General features: G+C 44.3%; 1 pseudogene; it reads right to left on the bottom strand.

Moving 5' to 3' along the window:
• Positions 1-2085: 2085 nt before the first annotated feature.
• Positions 2086-3689, bottom strand: LOC149847907 (protein JINGUBANG pseudogene; annotated as a pseudogene).
• Positions 3690-6577: the final 2888 nt, after the last annotated feature.

The following is a 6577-nucleotide window of genomic DNA, read 5'->3' on the forward strand; positions in this document are numbered from 1 at the left end:
CTCCGACACCGGCCGACCACCTAAAAGCCGCATTTGAGTGATTGTGCTAGCTGTATGAGGCTCGTAAAGAATAAACAATTGATTCAAGGTGATCATAATTATAACCTAAACCACTACAGTAAGAATAAACAATTCCATTAAAGAGTAAGGCATGCATACCGTAAGAATAAACAATTTTATTGAATATGTTACCAACCATATAAAAATGCACTACGTTTGGAAAGACCGCTTGAAATGGGGAATAACCTTTGTTGATTGAGACAATTTCATTTAGAGGCACCCTTTTGTCCCTAATTTCAAAAATGGGGATAATTTTTTTCTGAAAATCTCGGTAATGGCCACAGGTTTCTTATTTGACAGGTTAACATCCATCATCTCGTGCCCCCTAGGTAAGGATGACACGCACAAATTGAGAAATGGTCCAAAATTTGTCCCATGGAAAAGAATTTTATTTACCGTATTCTCATTTGGAATTGGAAATACTCACTCACTCTAGTAAGAAAGAAAAGGATAAATTATTTGAAATTATGAACATTAGGTTATGAGGGTTATTATTATAATTTGACTTATCATTAAAAAGGTAGCCTTGGTTTGGCAGTTCCAAGAAAACAGAGGCTTATACCAGGAAATTCAGAAACTTAAGGCCTTCTTTGGAATTAGGGCAAAAGGTTGTCTTCTCAATGGGATTTTCCCTTATTAATTATATACTTAGCTATTGCGAAGCGTGTAAATAACTCTTCATTGTTTTTTTTTACTTCTTGCTGAGACCCTCAGTTGAATATAGTGCCACATAATATTCAATTTTGGCTTCCATTCACATGGTATTGTGATAGATCACGTAGAGAATAATCACATTATTTTTTAATCACATGTTAATAACAAATCGATCTGTCGATGTATCATACTAAAAACACCATACTAGGGGTCTTACAACTTTAAATTTCCTTCCTTTGCGTTGAGATGAAAACACCATTTTCATGTGTTGCAAAATATGGCATTGCAAACATGCACCGGTAGGGATGGAGGTGCCAAAAACGTGGAATAGTCTCGTACTGATGGTGTTTGAGTTTGTTGTGGGCAACCCACATGTACTTGTTCACAGACTACGAAGAGTCTTAGCCCTTTAGGGCCCTATCCAATCAAGACCAATCATAGTCTCTCTAATATATGTTTGCACCAGCAAGGCACATTTTATAAATGGATCGGACTAATGGGCATGTACCAATGTCACTAATATCTGGATCAGGTTTTATTTGCAAGTAAAAAAAAACTTGTGATAAATTAGAAAATTTGCTTCTGGGGAAATTTCAAAAATTAATGACATGTCCAGAATTTTAAAATAAAAACAGGAGATATTGCAATTTTCATGTTTTTTTAATATCATGGTAAAATTGTGACATTTTCAAAATAAATACAATATTTGCTACTAATGTCTGTTTCTGGATCTATTCAGACCTATTTTTTCACGTCCTAATCACGGTTCACATCCAAACAATGCAATGACCAGTGCAGTTAACCGCATTCATCACCATTCTGACAAATATCAAATATCGCCATTTTTTAAGGAAAAAAAAAAACAAAAAACATTATAGATTTTCCAAATGTTTAAATGGCAATTTCTCACAATGTTTTCAAAATGACATCAGATTTTCATTAAATTGTAAATATCGTGTTTTTATCACAATATTTGCATTTTTTATGAGAAAACGTATGATTTTATTTTTATGTATTTTTTGGTTATTATTGTTTTAGAAAAATGCAATAATTTACTTTTAGGTTTATTTTTTATCACTTTTTTAGTATAAGCCCATGCAGGAGTTGATTTCCTCCGCTTTTTGAACTCGATCAGCCAAACAAAACCCACCCACATTTGAAGTCTGTGTTGGGTTGGGGCCAAGATTTGATGGCTCAACATCAATATTATTGATACATGTACACAGATAATTGCAGCATATGAAAATCAACTTTTAAACTTTAAAGCAAAGCCATAAACAACCATATGATTTTACAAATTATGCATCGTACGCACTCTTTCTCCCCCTTTTCTGGTAAGATATACAATCAAACCAAAAGGAATAACATACTTCCTTCACATGTATGATACGTATATAAATATACAAAAAACAACACCACAATCAAGCCCAGTCGAAGCACCCAACGTGATTCAGAGCTAAGAGACCATCAAACCCGACCCATCACCCCATGAATCATGATTAATAAATTAACAACTTCTCGAGATTGCCTCCATTTGAAATTTTGGACCCAAATTTAAGGAGGAGGCCTTTAAAGACCCGATCCGAATAGGTGAACTTACTCACCTTTCTTTACCGCGACGGTCCGGCATTGCCCGGCGAGAAGCTCTGCACGACCTGCGCCGCGTAGGACGCGGGCTCGGACTGAACTTGGGCCGGCTCGGTCTTGGCCTCGCTTACCCGCCACACCTTGATCGACTTGTCGAGGCTGCCCGTGTACAGTATCCACCGGCGGTCGTGCGGCGAGGGCTCGCCCTCGCTGTCGGCCTCGACGGCCATGCACTTGACGGGGCCGTCGTGGCCGTGCAGCACCGACAGGCAGGAGTGGCCCTCCCCTCCGTCCCGCCTCCACACGCAGATGGTCTTGTCCGCGGAGCCGCTGAACACGAGCGACCCAGCGACGGAGAGGCAGAGCACGGCGAGCTTGTGCGCGCTCAGCATCCCGCCATGCGACAGCCTCTCCCTCTCCCAGAAGTTGATCATCCCATCGGACGACCCGCAGTAGAGCACAGACGACGCCGGGTTCACGGCGAGCGCGGTCACCGCGCACTCCTGAGACAGCAGCGTCTGCACCAGCGCGTGCTTCGTGCCCTTCCCGTTCGGCTCCCCGCGCCACGCCTTCACCGTGCCGTCGGCGGACCCGGTGAACACCAACCCGTCGAACGCGACCACCACCGAGTTCACGGCGTCCTCGTGGGCGGCGATCGATTCCAGGCACTTGGAGTCGGCCAGTCTCCACACCTTGAGCGTCTTGTCCCACGACCCGGAGTAGAGCAAGCCTTGGTCCTCCGCAATGCTGAGGCAGGAGATCGCGTCGTGGTGCTTGATCCAGAGCTTGCTCTTGCGGCGGCGGACCTCGACGTAGTTGCTGGGATTGAGGGAGCACTTGAGGAGAGCCCGCGTCGTGGGGAGGGTGCCCACCCGCTTGTGAGCCCCGGGTTTCTTCGGCGACGCCCGCCAGACACGGATCCTACCGTCCTGGTGGCCCGTGAAGATCTTGTCCCCGGAGATGATAATGGCCTTCACCAGCCCGCTGTTGGACTTGAACCCGCCGTACTCCTCCCTGTTCTTCCAGACCCGGATGTTCTTGCTGTCCGACCCGGTGTACAGCAGGTCGGCCGAGGCGGCCAAGGAGTAGATGTGACCCTCCTCGCGAACCAACGAGCCGATGAGCCCGTGGGCCTCGTGGGTGTCTTCCTCGCGGGTCCAGGGGGACTGGGTGAAGGGGGAGTTGGGGGTTTGGTTCCAGGGGGACATGACGAAGGGCGAGCCCGACCCATCGTTGCGGTCGGAGAAGTAGCCGTGGCTGGAGGTGGAGACGCTGCTCCGGCGGGGGTCGAAGTCGTCGTCGTCCTTGATGGAAGGGACGCCTGGGTCGGAGTGGAGGTAGTTGCCTCTTGGGGGAACGGCCTTGGGGTCGGGAGTGGTGTACGCCATCCCGGCTGCGTCCTCTAGCATTCTTTGTTTTACATGCACCGAGACAGAAGCTTAAAGCCACTCCGTTAGTGATGTTCCCTTCTCTCTCGCGCTCTTCCTCTTTCTTTCTCTCTGTTTCTGGTTTTTGTATTATTGGGTGTGAGGGAGATGATACGAAAGAGGAGGGAGGGAATGGACGAGAGAGAGAGAGAGGATCTCGCGAGCGAAAGGAGGTTTGAAAGGTTTGGGGTGGCTTGGGCAAGGGGTTATGTATAACCAAAGGGGGGGCGGGATGCAGCGAAGATCGACGGGGATGAGTGGACAAGGGGACACGTGGACGGAGGTTGAGATCTCGTTCCTTGTGGCAGAAGCAAGCCGTGCGCCCGAGAAAGCGCTGAGCCGTTCAACCGAGAGAACGTCGGGGCTTGCAAACCGGGTCAGAATCGGATATGGGGTATTTCAAGGAGGGGGTCAACGGTTCGGGTATGGATTTGGGTTTGGTAATAAAAAAGAGATTCGAATAACAATCGGGGTCAGTCATACGGTCTGGATCGGCTGATTACTACATGAAACCAGGTACGGGTTATGAATACAAAACAAACACGTGTCTGACCCATGTTTTCAATTAAGATCCACAAGCTATGAAGTAAAAAATAAAAATATTATTTTAACAGGTATGAATCGGGCTTGGTCTATCTTGTCCTCATTAGACCCAGGTTTCTTTTTACCTACAAAGTATCAATTGCAGGACACATCATTGGCTAGGGCTGGTAAACGAACCGAGCTTCTCGTGACTCGGATGGGTTCTGCTTGTCACAAACTTGTTCTTGTTGAGTTTGTATAGCTGGCAAGCCCAGTCATGAACAGCTAGTTTAGCTTAAATGAGTTCAGCTATAACATAGGGTGTTTAGTTCAGCAAGCCCGAACATAGACAACTAGTGTTATATATAATGTATTAAGTGCTATATATATTTTATGCATAAATAAAATAGAATGTTTTTACACTAGCCAGCTCATGTGTGGCTCATCTCATTCGGGGAACCGAGCCCGAGCTTGACTCGACTAAACACTAACACAAGCCAAATCATAAGCTCAACCGACTGGTAAACAAGCCGAACCTGAATATGCTATGTTCGGTTTGTTCCATTCATTTACTGCTCTATTCCTAACTGTCCAACCAAGGGCTCATGGGTATGAACTAATTCTAGCCATTGGTGGAATCCACATAGGTCCTCTAAAATTATGTTAATGTCATAGGATAGGATCTTTAGCCTACAAGGGCTCCGCTCATTTGGTAAGGGCTACTTGTGAATGTCACCAAGTTTATGAGACATCGCAAGTTCCAAACCCACCGGTGTGTCTCTTGCCGCAAAGTCAAAGTTGGGTACTAGATCAATGGGCAGATGAGACCTCAATAGTTTTACCAACTAGAAGCCAGCCAATGTGCAGCCATTGATTTGGGGTTTCCCTTATTATCCAAAAAAAAGGATAAGATCCTTAATTTTTGAATGATATATCGAATACTAATTAAGGCCTACGATAAGACAATATATAACTGGATTAAGCAAGCTAGAACGCTTTGTTTTAAAGACATTTACAAAAAAAAAAAACAGGTCTTAGTCAGATCCCAAGTCTGATCCAAGTGTGGTTGGTGACAATGTCAAAAGCCTTGGTATATATCAAGATTTTCTCATAAGGAAAATTTGAGAAAATTAAAATGATTGTTCTATGAAAGAAAATCTAATAAAAATATTTTTTTATGACGAGAAACTCTTGCAGAACCAAGGAAAACCCTGGATGGGTCCCATGACCGCTCCGCCTTATCGTGGCCCACCTCGGAACAAACTTAAAAAAATACACAAGTGAATGTTATTAGTTACATAAAACATCATGATTTCTTCGACATGGAAAATTTTGACATACGTAAAACTTATACATATAATATTTAAATGTTATGAGAAAAAAAAATTATGTGTGGTAATAAACACCCTATAAGGACATGTAGAGAAAACAGGTTACAAGTTGATATATTTTCAAAATACTACCGATATTTGTGATTGTTAATAAACACCCTATAAGAAGGACATCCAACCAGTGTTACCATTCAAAACAGATCCAATTAGCTTACCGGACCTTTGGATCAGGTGTGGTAAAATGTGGCCCGTTTATTACCCTTCTTGTACCACCTCATGGGGAGATGGTTTATGTTTGGGAGCTGGTGTTGGAGAGGAGTTGAGGGGGGTGATGAGAGTGGAGATGAAAATGGGAGATAATAAGGCTGAAGTTGTCATCTCCACTCTTAAAAGCATTTTCATCTCTCAACCAACGCATTTCGGCACCTGCAGGCCTCGCGGAGCGCAGTGTGTCCTGCGTTGAACCCCTGCTACGATGAAGATGACCTTTAGGCCCTCAACCTAAGCCAGTTGTTGCCCGTAGGAGCAGCTAGTGCATGTCACCTTGTGTTGGTGGTTGCAGGTTCAAAACTCAATGGTATAGTTGTATAACTGGTAGGGGTCTGCCTAACCACATCTTGTCTTTTAAAAAATAATAATTTTCATCTCTCAAAACAGGGTTTTTAAACACGTGTAAGGCTAAGTTAAGTACCATTAATTATACCCTCGTTAAATGCCATATCTCCTCCCATATTTGAGCCTGAATTCCACCAAAGTTGGGAACTATGACCATCCTTTATTTCTTTGTCTGGTCTAAAAATGGCCCTTGAAGGCCACTAGCTGGGGCCATCAACGGGTTGGGTTTACGTCGGACATCTGACCCAGGCATGAGCATGAACACCTCCGACCCGAATACTATTTGGGTTGACCCAAACCTGACTCACGCAACATGCAAGTTAAGTTTGGCTTGCTTACATGTGCAACCGGACCCAATTGCCTTAAGTATTTTATATTTAG

Source organism: Nuphar pumila, chromosome 1, assembly GCF_984573655.1.
Source record: "Nuphar pumila chromosome 1, dmNupPumi1.hap1.1, whole genome shotgun sequence".
Lineage (NCBI taxonomy): Eukaryota > Viridiplantae > Streptophyta > Magnoliopsida > Nymphaeales > Nymphaeaceae > Nuphar > Nuphar pumila.